The following is a 14,649-nucleotide window of genomic DNA, read 5'->3' as shown; positions in this document are numbered from 1 at the left end:
GGTAGAGTAAGAGAGGAGATCGGGACCTAGGGATGCTATTTTAGGAACCATGCCACTTTCTGCCAGCGGATAAAGGACTGCCCAAATGTGCTACAGCAAAATCTGCCCAGGTGGGAGCCCTCAACTAGAGCCAAGGCTTCCAGGGTCTAAGATGTGAAGATGTGGCACCAACCAAGGGTCAAACTGGCCCCTCGTCTCGCTTTCCCTTCCTTTGCATCAAACGAACACGCTCCATATCAGGAGGACCAGGGCGCAGCATCCCCTGGCCTGGGAGGAGGCCGGGCTGATAGCGTTGTCCCTCTGCCCCATGGCCGCTCCCCGCACTCCCCTGCCTGACCCCTTTCCTCTTTATCAGGCAAGGGGTGGCCGGGGCAGAAGGGTCTGGGCTCCTGCATGGGCACGACCTGGGGTGAGGGGTCTGAGCAGGCAGAATGTCTGGACTCAAAAAATTGATCTCCGAGATCCTGGGCCACGCCCCAGCGGAACTGAATTGGGAAGAGCCGCAGCCTCTCCAGCTGCTTGGAGAGGGCTCAGCTATTGAGACTTAAGATTCCGCGTGGTGACGCTCTGCCCTCTGGTGGTGGATCTGTAGAGATGCTTGCGTCTCCTTGGGTGCCCCATTCCAAGAGCATCTGCAACTTCTGCCCCAAACCACATCTGGGTTCTCTTGAAAACCCCCAGAGAAAGGTCCTGCTCCCCTCGGCTTCCTGCAGACAGGCGGACAAAAGGAGCCATGCTGGACTGGGCACCTGGGCACACAGCTCTGTGTAAACCATGGCAGGCTTTCTCTAGAGAAATGGCCTCCCCTCGCTCCTGCAGTGCTGCAGAGCGGGCGTGAATGCTCCCAGCCAATGGAGTTCATATGGCCGTTTTTCTACCTTTCCCATCTCCTCGGTCCTCTAGGTTTCTCTTCTGCTTCTATGAGCAGGACTTGTCAAGACGCTGTCAGAGAACACGCTCATTAGCCACACTTGCAGGAGGGACGCTCTAGGCTGGTCCGGTGGATTCTGTGCTATGTTGACCCTCTTCAAAGTTCATAGGAATCATAATAGCAGATTCCTCTATAGCGCTTATGCTGTGCCGGGCAATAGTCTAGACCCGTGGTCGGCAAACTGCGGCTCGCGAGCCACATGCGGTTCTTTGGCCTCTTGAGTGTGGCTGTTCCACAAAATACCACGTGCGGGCGCGCATACAGTGCGATTGAAACTTTGTGGCCCATGCACAGAAGTCGGTTTTCGGTCTGGGGGAGTCAATTTTGAAGAAGTACTGTTGATATTTGGCTCTGTTGACTAATGAGTTTGCCAACCACTGGTCTAGACTAGTGTTAAATGTTTACTCATGTAATGCTCACAGCAGCCTTATAAGGCAGGGGCTGCTCTGTCTCCATTTGACAGGTGAGGAGAGAGGTTAAAAAGCTTGTCTGGTAGAAGCATCAGAGCGGGAGTTGGAACCTAGAACATGTCTTAACTACTTTACTATCCTGCTTCTAACGTCTTCTCTTGACTCAAAATAGTAGGTCAGTAGGTCAGAGAGGTGATGAGAGTTAGAGACTGGAACTGCCTGAGGCAACGGTAGGATTCCTGAGACAGACTTTGCAAGGGAAGTGTCCCCTGAGATGGACCCTCCCAGAGCCTGACTTCAAATAAGGTCATCGCGACAGTGGCTTCCACAAGAGGAAGCAAGGACTGACAAATTTTAACTGGGAGACTCCTACGCACCTCGAGAATAGGGACTGTTTTATTAGTGACCTGTGCCTAGCGGTGTTTTGCACTTGGTCGGTGGATAATAAATGTTGGCGAGTACAGAACGAATAACAACAATAAGAACCAACATTTAATAAGCATTTACAATATGCAGGGCGATCTGCTAAGGTCTTTACATGGGTTATCCCATGTACCATTCACACCATCTCTGTTGTGGTGATCATGACCATTCTCATTTCATAGACAAGGAATTGAGGTGCTGAAGGTTAAGTAACTCTCCTATGGTTGGCCACGCAGTGAGGGGTTTTTACTCAGATGATGTGTCTCCAGTGCCCAGTCCCATAATCACCAGACTTGCTGTCTTTCTGGGTCAGAAGGAAGAGAAGGAAGATAAGAGGAATGACAGAGTCCTCGGGATGCCCACTCTGGACCAGCAGTCTTCCCTAGAGGACTGCTGATGGGGCTCAGGAATTCAAAGTATACTTTCTGGAAAGAAAGACATAATAATAGCAGGTAACCTTTATGTGCTTGCCAAATGTTGAACTGAGTGCTTTTAAACCTCAGAGTTCCCTTCCATAGGAGGACCAGATGGTTGGATTAATTCTTTGGGCAGATGTCACAGGAAGGCTAAGAGACAAGAGAGTTGAGGATGCTGAAAAGAGAGGGTGTCTCCATTGAGGGGAGGTGAAAGCAAAAATTGGGGGGACACTATTCAAGTAGTTTGACATTGAAGTTTTCATAAAATTTAAAATCACATTGAGGAGTCAAGTGCCCAAGCTTTGAACATGAGATAGACCCAATCCTGGCGGAGACATAAGGCGTAGTCTCCTGAAGGAATTCTGGGAAGATTTTCCTTGGTGATGAAGGATGTGGAGAAAGCCTGGCAGCCCCATTTCTACTCCCGTGTATACTTGTTCACAGGGTGTTTTAATGCTTGAAGGTACTGCAGCCGTCTTGTGGCCATTGGAGAAAGACCCAAAGGATTGCTGAGAAGGCATCTCAGAGACCTGACATGGCTCACCTGCTGGAGAAATCTTGCAACTACCTACCTCTTCCCCGTAAGAGTATAACTCAGGCCCTAACCGGTTTGGCTCAGTGGATAGAGCATCAGCCTGCGGACTGAAGGGTCCCAGGTTCAATTCCAGTCAAGGGCATGTACCTTGGTTGCGGGCACATCCCCAGTAGGGAGTGTGCAGGAGGCAGCTGATCGATGTTTCTCTCTTATTGATGTTTCTAACTCTCTGTCCCTCTCCCTTCCTCTCTGTAAAAAATCAATAAAATATTTTTTTTTTAAAAAGAGTATAACTCAGGTCATCGTCCAGAAGTTCCTAACCCAGGCTGATGAATGAGAGAGGGAAGCTTGGTGAAAGAAGCACAGACAGAGGGGGGGATCCTTTCCAGACATCTCTGGATACAGCTGGGTCAGAGAAGGGAGCACAGTTGACCGCTCTTAATAATTGATGATCTTAGAAAATGCTAGTAAAGGGCTGGGGGGAGGGGGGGAGGACTAGGTAATTAATTATAATGAGTTCCATGAATCACTGTTTAAAAGTTTTATACTTTTCTCTTTGTTTAAATTGACCTAAAGCCTGAGGGACTTCATTAAAAGTTAAGCGTGTTAAACACCAAGGGAATGTAGATTTGTTTGGCCTTAAGTGGTTTTAATGAGAAAGTGGCCCCATGGTGCTATAATTAAGATTTAGGAATCCGCTCCTCCCCTACATGTGACTGGAGTTACTAAATGTCATCCTCTACGGGCAGGCTCTTCATATTATAAGAATATGGATCCCTGGGGGGATGTGAATGATGGAACGGTTCCAGTTAAGGACCTTCCTTCTCTGAGGAGATGGGTGTGACTCACACTTCAGGTGGACATCCTGAGGAAGCATGAACCTTAGACATGTGGGAGCAGGCCCTGTGGTTCCCCTGTTGCTCATGCCAGATGGTAATGAGGTCGCTGCATGGTGACTCTCAGGGTTGGACTCCGGTTCTCCAAGGCATGCGTCACTCACACAGCCAATAAGTTGGCTGATGGCTAGAACGGAATGTGGCTAAACAGGTTTGTTTTGATCCCTGATGTTGACAGTCATTCGGGAGAAACTGACTTCAAATTGGCCCAACATCAGAGTGGGGCTGCCCAAGTACAGCTGTTCCACGAAGTCTTTCCTGATCCACCCCATCTGTTCTCCCATCTTCCAGCACAACCCATGATTCATCTCTTCCCCTAATGCATGTAGGCAGTCACCATATTTTTATGTTTCTGTTTAAATAATAATCATGATAATAAAACCTCAGATTTTGAGCACTTAGCTCAGGCCAGGGACACTCTCGAGTGCTTTACACACATTAGGACATTGATCCACACAATAGCTCTATGAGGTAGGTACTGCAGTTATTCCCATTTTACAGATGGAGAAACGGAGGTTTAGAAGGTCAATATCCTGACTCAGTCTTACAATTCTTATGTGGTAGAGCCAGAATTTGAACCTCCTATTCTGATTCTGGAATTCATACTCCTAACACTGTTACATCAATTTCTTTTATGACACCAAAGAATCCAAGGATTCTTAAGAGTATCCTCTCTTTAATTGCCCCCCCACAAGCTCACAGTACTCTGCTGTTGCTCTGCAACCCTACGAAGACTGATAAGACGTAGGAATGTCTATTCCACCACAGCTTCCAAAAGCTAAAGAGGCCAGGCAGGCACACTTCCGAAACCTCAGAACGCAGCCTTCTTTGTATTTGCAGGGTGTCAAACAGGCCTAGCAAATAGAAAGTACATAATAAATAAATACTAAGTACTTAATGAACCCAGTCCTACAATAGTGACTACCCTACACTCATAAGAAGAATGTATTTAGCTTTGAGCTAGAGAAACCCTCTAGAGTGCCTTTAAAAATTCTAGGTTTATTTTTCCAAAAAAAACTGAGAAGTCTAGAAGTAAGCAATCCAGAGACAATACCATGGATCAGAGATGGTACAAGGACCCAGGCTTGTCTGTATCTTTTTGATCCACAAAACTTAGCATGAAGTTCCTTTCCTCATTGCAACATGGCTGGGGGGTGGGTGGGCTATTATAGTTGTTGTTTTTAAATATTTCCTGGAAGAATTAAGATTTCTCACTTGTTAATTATGATTAACTAAAATATTTTATAAGGAGAAACTATTTATTTATTTATTTATTTATTTATTTATAGGAGAAACTATTTAAACGGCCCTCTGACTTCTAAAAATATGTAATCTTTAAAACTCTAGTAAGTATAAAACTCCATTCTTTTTTACCTTGGCTGCTTTTAGTATGATTATAAAATAATATCACCATTAGGGCAGTTTTAGTAAAAATCCATAAAAAGTTCAACTTCGTCTGCTTCACCAGTATTTTTTTTCATAGTGACCTCAGAGAGAGGAAAGTAATTATAAAAAGAAAAGGAGAGGAAGGAAAGGGGGGAGGAAGAAAGAAATAGCTCTTTATCAAGGCTGCTATTGAAGTCTGAAAAACATTCTAAGACCATATATACCCAGGGGTTACACAGGCCAGCCAATAATATCTTGAACGGTCTCTGATTAGAACAATAAAGCAGAACACTGTGTTTGGACTAAGACAAGTGGGGTCAATTCCTGCAACAACTACCTTACTTTTCAAGACCCTGGTTGATGTTTACCAAAATCCTTTGGTTTTGATCTACAAAATCGGCCCCTGTTTCAAACAAAAGCTTGGAAATATAAAATTTATTTCATAGCTACAAGGGCAAAAGCTAGCAAAAAAAAAAAAGTAGGCAAGAGCGCGCTAATAATAAAGTTGTTTTAGTCAGATAGAGCCAACTACGTAAAACACACTCAGGATGAAAGCCTGGTTCCACGCAGCCCAGCTGTACTTGTGGTGCGCTGTCCATGGTACCGAATGCCCTCTGCCTTTACGTCTCTTTGATCCAGAAGAGCAGAATCTTTGATCTTTGTGCCTGTCCTAGTTCATGCTATGAATACAGTATTGAATTCTACTTTTAGAAAAACTTTTAAGATAAACTTTATCTTCTGATGGTAAGAATAAAAAAGAAAGAATTCACTCCTGAATCCATTGCCTCCAAGCAACTATAAATATCTAGTTTAATTTCCCTCTGGTTTTTTTTTTCTCCACATATTTTTACATATTTGAGATCATTCTGAATATGCAACTCAATTCTGTATATGTCTCCTTTTCATAGCGGCATGCATTTTTTTGTTTCTATAAGATCTTTGGATACATCTTTTTAAGCAGATGCACAATATTCTGCCATGTTCTGTTCCATAAGTGACCAAATCATGCTTATGTAATTGGATATTATTCTTACTTAAAATGTTATGTATAATAAATAGCTTTAGATTCTTCTCTGGGTGAATCTCCAGAGAACTAGTGAAAAAAATCCAAAGACATCAGGTATTGTATGGTGCCACTTATATAAATTATAAGAATGAAGATAGAACTAGAGAATTGCAGGACAGGTTAGTGGTTGTCAGGAGTTGAGGAGAGGGTGGAGGTAAAAGAAATGTGGGTATAGCTATAAAAAGGCAACATTAAGAATCCTTGTGGTGACGTAAATATTCTTTATCTTGACTACCAATGGCAATATCATAGTTGTAATATTTTGCTATAGATTTTTAAGACGTGTTCCTTGGAGGAAACTGGGGGAAGGGTACCTGGGATCTTTCTCCGTTATTTCTTACAAATGCATGTGAATGAACAATAATCTCAAAATGCATAACCTTTGAAAAAGGAAAATAAAACGAAATCTGCCCTGACCGGCTTGGCTCAGTGGATAGAGCGTCGGCCTGCGGACCGAAGGGTCCTGGGTTTGATTCTGGTCAAGGGCATGTACCTTGGTTGCAAGCACATCCCCAGTAGGGGGTGTGCAGGAGGCAGCTGATCGATGTCTCTCTCTCATCAATGTTTCTGGCTCTCTGTCCCTCTCCCTTCCTCTCTGTGAAGAAAAGTCAATAAAATATTTTTTAAAAATAAATAAATAAAAAATAAAACGAAATCTGATTTGCTCCTCTGGTGAAGTGTCTGCTCTCTAGTGGTGACCCTGAGGGGAAGGGCCTTGGTGGACTTCATCCACGGAGATCAAACTCGCTAAGGCCGCCACGAGCATGCGGTCTCCTGGTTCCACCAGGGCTCAGCACTCAAGGAGGGGGATCTAGAGGTGGCGAGAGTGTGAGGACCTGTGGGGCTCCATTTACTTCTGCTCTGCCTTCTGTCTCTGGCTACCAAACATGGGGAGAGCATTTTAAAATATATTTTTATTGATTTCAGAGAGGAAGGGAGAGGGAGAGAGAGATAGAAACATCGCTGATGATGGGAGAATCATTGAGGCTGCCTCCTGCACGCCCCACACTGGGGATCGAGCCCTCAACCCGGGCAGAAATTGAACCATGACCTCTTGGTTCATAGGTTAACACTCAACCACTGAGCGACCCTGGCCAGGCAGGGGGAGAGCCTTTTATAGGCTCCCTTTGGCAAAGGTTTCTACAACTTCTGGGAAAGGAAAATGATGACAAGAGGTTTAGAAAGTGAACAGTCAGTTCTTTGGTTATAGTCATATATCGCTTAACGACAGGAATACATTCTGAGAAAGGTGTTGTTAGGTTGATTTCATCCTTGTGCGAACATCATAGATTTCACTTACACAAACCTAGAGGGCACCCCTAGGCTATGTAGCCTATTGCTCCCAGGCTGCAAGCTTGTATAGCATGTTACTGTATCCTATAGACAATTGTGACACAATGGTAACTCTTTGTGTGTCTAAACATATACAAGGTACAGTAAAATACAGTGTGAAAGATAAAGTGTCTGCGTGTGCAGGCTCATGGATAGACAGAGGGAGAGAGAGAGAGAACACAAGCCCATACGTGTATTACAGCATATTGTTCTAGTCGTTCTATTTCATCATTAGTTATTGTTAATCTCTTACTGTGCCTAATTTATAAGTTAAACTTTATCATAGGTATATAGATATAGGAGGGTCCAGGCATCCACTGGGGGTCTTGGGAGGTGTCCCTCATAGATAAGGGGGGGACTACTGTATCCACAAAGTCACATTCCCAACCATATCTGGGTCATTTTGAACAAGTCGCTTCACCTCTCAAAGCCTGGGTTTCCTCGTTTGTCAGATGGGCCGTGTGCAGAGGAGGCGGGAGGGTTACAGGTAACATAGGCATAGCACCTGCCTGGCACAGTGGCTACTCCGTAGATTTCAATCAGGACATCCTGCCCAGAGGCGTCGGGTACTCGAATATTTGTGAATTCGGTAGTGCCAAACACCACAGTCAATCTCCTGGGTACTAGATCACAGAGAAAAATAGCCCCGATCTAAAGAACAAACGGGGCAGTTTCAACTCACTGGCATTGTGTCATTGTCTCGCTTGCTACACTTATTGGACAGCTGTATTAATGTGTTACTTTGAACAAATCTCTCTCCAGTTCCTTACTGCCTGTCAGTGAATGGTAACTTTCATTCCATAATGTTGCCCCTCACACACTTACTACCAAGAGCAGGACCAACCTCAGTTACTTTTTTTTAAATCTCTATATATAAAAGGCTAAGTGATCGACCATCCATCCAACTGTCCGACCGGCCGACAAGCTGGTACATATGACAGACACTGGCAATTTAAAAATAAACGTTGAGCCCTAACTGGTTTGGCTCAGTGGATAGAGCGTCTGCCTGCAGACTCAAGGGTCTGAGGTTCGATTCCGGTCAGGGGCATGTACCTTGGTTGCGGGTACATCCCCAGTGGGGAGTGTGCAGGAGGCGGCTGATCGATGTTTCTCTCATCGATGTTTCTGACTCTCTATCCCTCTCCCTTCCTCTCTGTAAAAAAATATATTTTTTTTAAAAAATAAAATAAAATAAACGTTGACTATTTTAATTTTATACTACTAGAGGCCCGATCCACAAAATTTGTGCAAGGGGCTTGGCCCTCACAGCCTGGCTTCATCCAGAAGGTCGTCCAGACAGTTGTTCTGCTGTTCAGTCATCTGACCTAATTAGCATATTGTGCTTTCATTGTTATAGATATTATATATACTATTTTGACATATAATTTTTTGTAGTAACAATTACCACATGAATTGAATCTTTCTTCTAATTAATTTCCTTTCAATGTGCACAAATCTGTGCACTGGGCCACTAGTGTTATATATATAAGCAAATAAATAGAATATTATTTCAGAGAGGAAGGGAGAGAGAGAGAGATAGAAATATCAGTGATGAGAGAGAGTCATTAATCAGCTGCCTCCTGCATGCCCCACACTGGGAATTGAGCCTGCAACTTGGGCATGTGACCTGACTGAGAATCGAACTGTGACCTCCTGGTTCATAGGTCCATGCTCAACACTGAGCCACACCAGCAGGGCTAAGTTAGTATTCTTAATCAATGACAACAATCCAGGGGTCCCCAAGTTCTTTAGAAACCTAATGAATGGCTTTAACAACGTTCTAGCTTCTAACCACACCTCCACAGTAAGGAAATGTGCAGTAATTTTGCTTCCCGAGGATAGAAACAAATTGAAGACTTCCTTCAAAATATTATTCAATCCACCCTAAAACATAACGCAACCTCACACGTGTTCAAGCATGGAAGTTCTTTGCCACAGTCATCATAAATACAGAGACGTTATTACAGTGGAAGCTCAACTCAGGGGGAAGCAAGGGAGAGAGGTTTCCTCTGGGGGGGGGCGGAGGTAGCTTGGTTTCATATCATTTGCAAGACAAACAGCAATTCCCCGCCAGAGTCCTGGGGGCAATGCCCACAGCGCCACGTCAGGGGAGAGTATGGCTTTGCCCACAGAGGGACTGGAGTTGGCACCGAGGAAGGCGGTTGAAAATTGGGGCCAGAACGCACCTGCCCTCCTGGGTTCCTGGGCTGAGACAGCCTTCGCTTAGTTTTTGTCAAGGACGAAGGGAGGTGTCTTTCTGGATAAAAGCAGGATTCCAGAGGTCTGGCCCAGTTCTCTGAATCCAGGAGAGAGAGACACGCCCTGGTGTCTGTGGCCTGGTGCCCCACGGTAGGAGGGAACCCCCGGGAGGCACCGGCAGGTAACGCTCACTTGTTCTGCGGGGTACACTTCAGCTTTTCCCATGTTAAGTCTGTCCTGGCTAGATGAGGCAGGGGGTGCAGGTTCCTAGCGTCCTCAATCAGCTATGAGTGTAGCGACAAAACCAAGCCACGCGTCTGTCTGCTTGACTGACAGCAGCTGGCAAAGGTCAAGGGTCCTCACCCATTAGCCGAATGTTGGCTGGATTGACGGGTGAATTCACTGAGCACTGAGTTCAGCTGCGAGAATGACCTCTTCAGACAGCAGCTGTGTCCCTTCGTGCGCTCCCTGGCTTTCTGTTTTGTTAGTGGAAGCAACAAAACCTGTGATTATTCACAGGTAAAAAGCTGACCTGGTTTTTTTTTTAGGATGATAAAGTAAAAGCGTTTTTACTTTGCTTTGTGATAAACCTGCTCTTTCCTACATTCTTACTGCATGTTTGTGTCCTGGGGAACCGGAATGCTTCCCAATTAGAAGGAAAAAACCAAGTCGAAAGGGATGTTAGAAATCCCCAACCCAGTGCGTCGGCTCCTTTCATTGTCTCACAAGTTGTTCTTGCTGGACATCTGCGAAGGGGAGCGTGCCCTCTAAGAGCCACCTACCTGGGATCGGAGGGCAGGAGGGAGTGGAAGGGAAGGGGACGAGGGAGGAGGGGAGGGAGCTCTACCAGTTACCAGCACTTACCCTGTGCCTGTGCCGACAGGAGTCGCTGACCTGCTGCCTGGTCTGGGCTCCAGCAGCTGAGACAGAGATGAGCCAAGTTAACACAGGAGCCCGTTAGCAAAGCCCACACCTCTCCTCTTTCAATAATATAGCGTTCAATTCCTCCCTCTGCGGAGGAGCTGGGGGAAGAGGCGGTGGCTGCATGCTGAGGCAGAGGGTGAGTCTCTGCTGCCGGGCCGCCAAAGCCTCCTCTGCCCCCAAGGTTCCCCGGCCAGTTCACTTGTAGCGCCTGCGCTCTCCCGCTCTTCCGCAGGGTCCTGGGCCTGTCCAGCCGGCCTCTCCTTCCTTTCACCTGCTGCCCCTTCCCCCAGGTGTTCTGCACAGCCCTGGGCAGGACTGCGAGGCCTGGGAGAGGAAGTGGCAGCTCCTGGGAATGTTCTCAGAAAGGATTCCTGGGTTTTTAAGGCCATAGGCCGGCCTGGTTTTCTTTTAAGATAATAAAGGAAGTGGCGGCGGGAGCTCGGGCAGTGTGCTCAGTGGTTGAGCATCCACCTATGAACCAGGAGGTCCCCATTCAATTCCTGATCAGAGCAGATGCCCGGATTGCGGGCTCGATCCCCAGTAGGGGGCGAGCAGGAGGCAGCCGATCAATGATTCTCTCTCATCATTGATGTTTCTCTCTCTCTCTCTCTCTCCCTCTCCTTTCCTCTCTGAAATCAATAAAAAAATATTATTGAAAAAAGAAGAAGCAGCGGGAAAAGCAGTCCACAGGCAGAGGGAGCGACTGTCAGACTCTGTGAGTCCTTGTGGGGTCGTGCTCAACAGCACAGCAGGCCTCAGGCACCCTGAAGGTCACACCGTCCTCCCCTCAGCCCGCCTCTGTGAGATCACACAAACCAGCTGCTGGTAGTGTCAGCGGTTAGGAGCGACCCATCCAGGGTGAGTCTGAACCTCACCTCTGCCGCTTCCCGGCTGATGACCATGGTAAGTTCATGAACCATCCGAAAGCAAGGACCACAAGTGCACCCACCACACAGGGCTGTTGTGATGCGTAGACGAGCTGTACATTTCCAGCACGTAGAGTAGCCTGGGATCGAGTAATAGCATCATCAGCAGTGTTGGGGTGCAGGGCGGCAGGCAACCCCCAATAGCCCACAATGGCATATTGATTATTTTGAATTAAAATTACTTGACGAGCAGCCGGCACAAGGAGGCACCTTGACCCTCCAGGGTCCCCTTGAATGCAGGACATGGGTCTCCCAGGGAAGGATGCCCTCCTCGCTGCGGGGGGAGGGGAGGGTCTGAAACACCTATTGCTGCCGTTAAGGAAGCCAGAGCCTACAGGCTTGCAAGAACAAGCCTGTCACTCCTTCACGAACTCACTGCGCAAGCCCAGACTCGGTGCAGAGTCTCAGTAACCAGCACCCAAACTTAAGTGTCTTTGTCTTGTGATTTCTTCACAAATTTCTTGTTTGTCTGAAAAATAGAAAAAGCTGGCTGCTCCGTCATTTCGGATGGCATCATCATTTATGATCTCCTGTGTGCGTGCATGACACTGCCTTTTCTCCTGTTAGTCTGTCTGGCTTTGTGCCAGTGTTATCAGTGCAGCCATCAGAACCCAGGAAGGGCCTAGACCAGGGGTGGGCAAACTTTTTGACTCGAGGGCCACAATGGGTTCTTAAACTGGACCGGAGGGCCAGAACAAAAGCATGGATGGAGTGTTTGTGTGAACTAATATAAATTCAAAGTAAACATCATTACATAAAAGGGTACGGGCTTTTTTTTTTTTAGTTTTATTCATGCAGCATAGAAGCAGACACAGCCAGGAGCCCTCTCTCTGGGGTCTTGGATCCTTAGTTGTGCTTTGCAGGGGGTGGGGGGTGCGGGGGGTGAAGAGGAGCTCAGAGTCTGGGCCTCCTCTGGGCACCAGGACTGTCGGTCAGCACGGCGTCCAGGTTAGTTCTGTGAGCCACTTGCAAAGCTGAAACTGGGGCTCCCCAGATGGTATCTAGGGCACTGGATCTATTTCATTTTATTTTTTATTGAATGTATTGGGGTGACATTGGTTAATAAAATTATATTGGTTTCAGGTGCGCAATTCTATAAGCCATCATCTGTAATGTGTGTTCACCACCCCAAGTCAAGCCTCCTTCCACCACCATTTATTCCCCTTTTCCTTCCTCCACCTCCCCCCTGTCCCCGCCCTTTCCCTCTGGTAATCACCATACTGTGGTCTGTCTGTGTCTATGAGTTGGGTGTTTTGTTTTGGTTTTGCTTAATCCCTTCACCTTTTTTCACCCAGCCCCGCACCCCCTCCCTGCAGGGGGTGGGGGGTGCGGGGGGTGAAGAGGAGCTCAGAGTCTGGGCCTCCTCTGGGCACCAGGACTGTCGGTCAGCACGGCGTCCAGGTTAGTTCTGTGAGCCACTTGCAAAGCTGAAACTGGGGCTCCCCAGATGGTATCTAGGGCATTGGATCTATTTCATTTTATTTTTTATTGAATGTATTGGGGTGACATTGGTTAATAAAATTATATTGGTTTCAGGTGCACAATTCTATAAGCCATCATCTGTAATGTGTGTTCACCACCCCAAGTCAAGCCTCCTTCCATCACCATTTATTCCCCCTTTACCTTCCTCCACCTCCCCCCACCCCCTTTCCCTCTGGTAGTCACCATACTGTGGTCTGTCTGTGTCTATGAGTTGGGTGTTTTGTTTTGGTTTTGCTTAATCCCTTCACCTTTTTTCACCCAGCCCCGCACCCCCTCCCCTCTGACAGCTGTCAGTCTGTTCTCTGTATCTATGAGTCTGTTTCTATTTTGATTGTTAGTTTATTTTGTTCATTAGATTTTGCAGATAAGTGAAATCATACGGTACTTGTCTTTCTCTGACTGGCTCATTTCACTTAGCATAATATTGTCCAGGTCCATCCATGATGTCAAAAAAGGTAAGATTTCCCTCTTTCTTACAGCCCAGTCGTATTCATGATGTAGATGTACCACAGCTTTTTTATCCACTCATCTACTGATGGGCATTCGGGCTGCTTCCAAATCTTGGCTATTGTAAACGACACTGCAATGAACACAGTGGTGCCTATATTTTTTCAAATTAATGTTTTGGGTTTCTTTGGATATATCCCTGAATCAAATTGTTTGGGTTAATTTTTTTTCTTTATTGATTAAGGTATTACATATGTGTCCTTATCCACTGCTCCCCACCCGGTGCCTCTGTTTGGGTCAATTTTAAAAGAGGATCGATGTATTGCCATTGTCTGGTGAGAGAAAGCAGGAGGCGCTGAATTCCTCATGCTCTTACACACACAAACACTGCAGGGTGGGGCAGAAGAAATTGTTGCTAATGCCCCCTTCAGAGCAAGGGCAATCCGTCCTGGGCAAACTTAAGTAATGTTGGCAGCCCTGCAGAGCAGTGACTTCCCAGGCTTTTTGTCTGTATGCTTTCTGCATGCTGGGCACAGGCTAAGTCTTCACCCACCCATTTCACAGATGAGAAACTGTCTCCGAAGTTAAACAACGTGTTCAAAGTCTGACTCATAAAGCAGAGCCCCTGGCTTTGTTTACGGTTGTTGTAAAAACTGCCTCATTATCACACCCACACAGTGCTCTCCACCTGCGGTGGGTTTTCCCAGCTCCGCCCACTGGCCTGCAGCAGCCGGGCCCTTCCTGGTTGAGGGGGCCGACCCAGTGCACCCGGCTTAAGAACAGTTTAGTGGTTTTGGCCTCTGACTGTGAACAGCAGTGCTTTGGGGGCAGTTTCTCCATCTGCCCCCAGCTTAGTGGTGGGTGCATGGCTTGAACCAGATGGAATGAGGGGGCGCCTTGGGCTTCCTTATCTCACTGGAAAGAACCGGAGCCTCTTCTACTCAGCTGGTCCAACAATACCTTAGGCCACCTGGTTCTGAAGCTCCTTTTGCCATTTACTGGAGCTCTAGATCTTTGCAATGGCCGGCTTTTACTTTCCCCCCCCCCCCCCCCTTAATTGTGAGAAAAAGCACTCCTGCCCTTGTGTGACACCAGCTTGGGCTGTGACCTAAGAGTCAGCGAATCTCAAATCTCACACTCGTAGGATTTTCTCTGGATAGGATCATGGAAAACAAAACAGAAGTAATAAACTTACCTCTCAACTCACCAAGACGCTGAAAGGAGAGGAATACATACTAGATACGCTAGGGACCATTTCCCTAAAGATAAACATGCT

The sequence above is a fragment of the Myotis brandtii genome, unplaced genomic scaffold (assembly GCF_000412655.1).
Source record: "Myotis brandtii unplaced genomic scaffold, ASM41265v1 scaffold131, whole genome shotgun sequence".
NCBI lineage: Eukaryota > Metazoa > Chordata > Mammalia > Chiroptera > Vespertilionidae > Myotis > Myotis brandtii.
Note: the sequence above shows the minus strand (reverse complement) of the source record.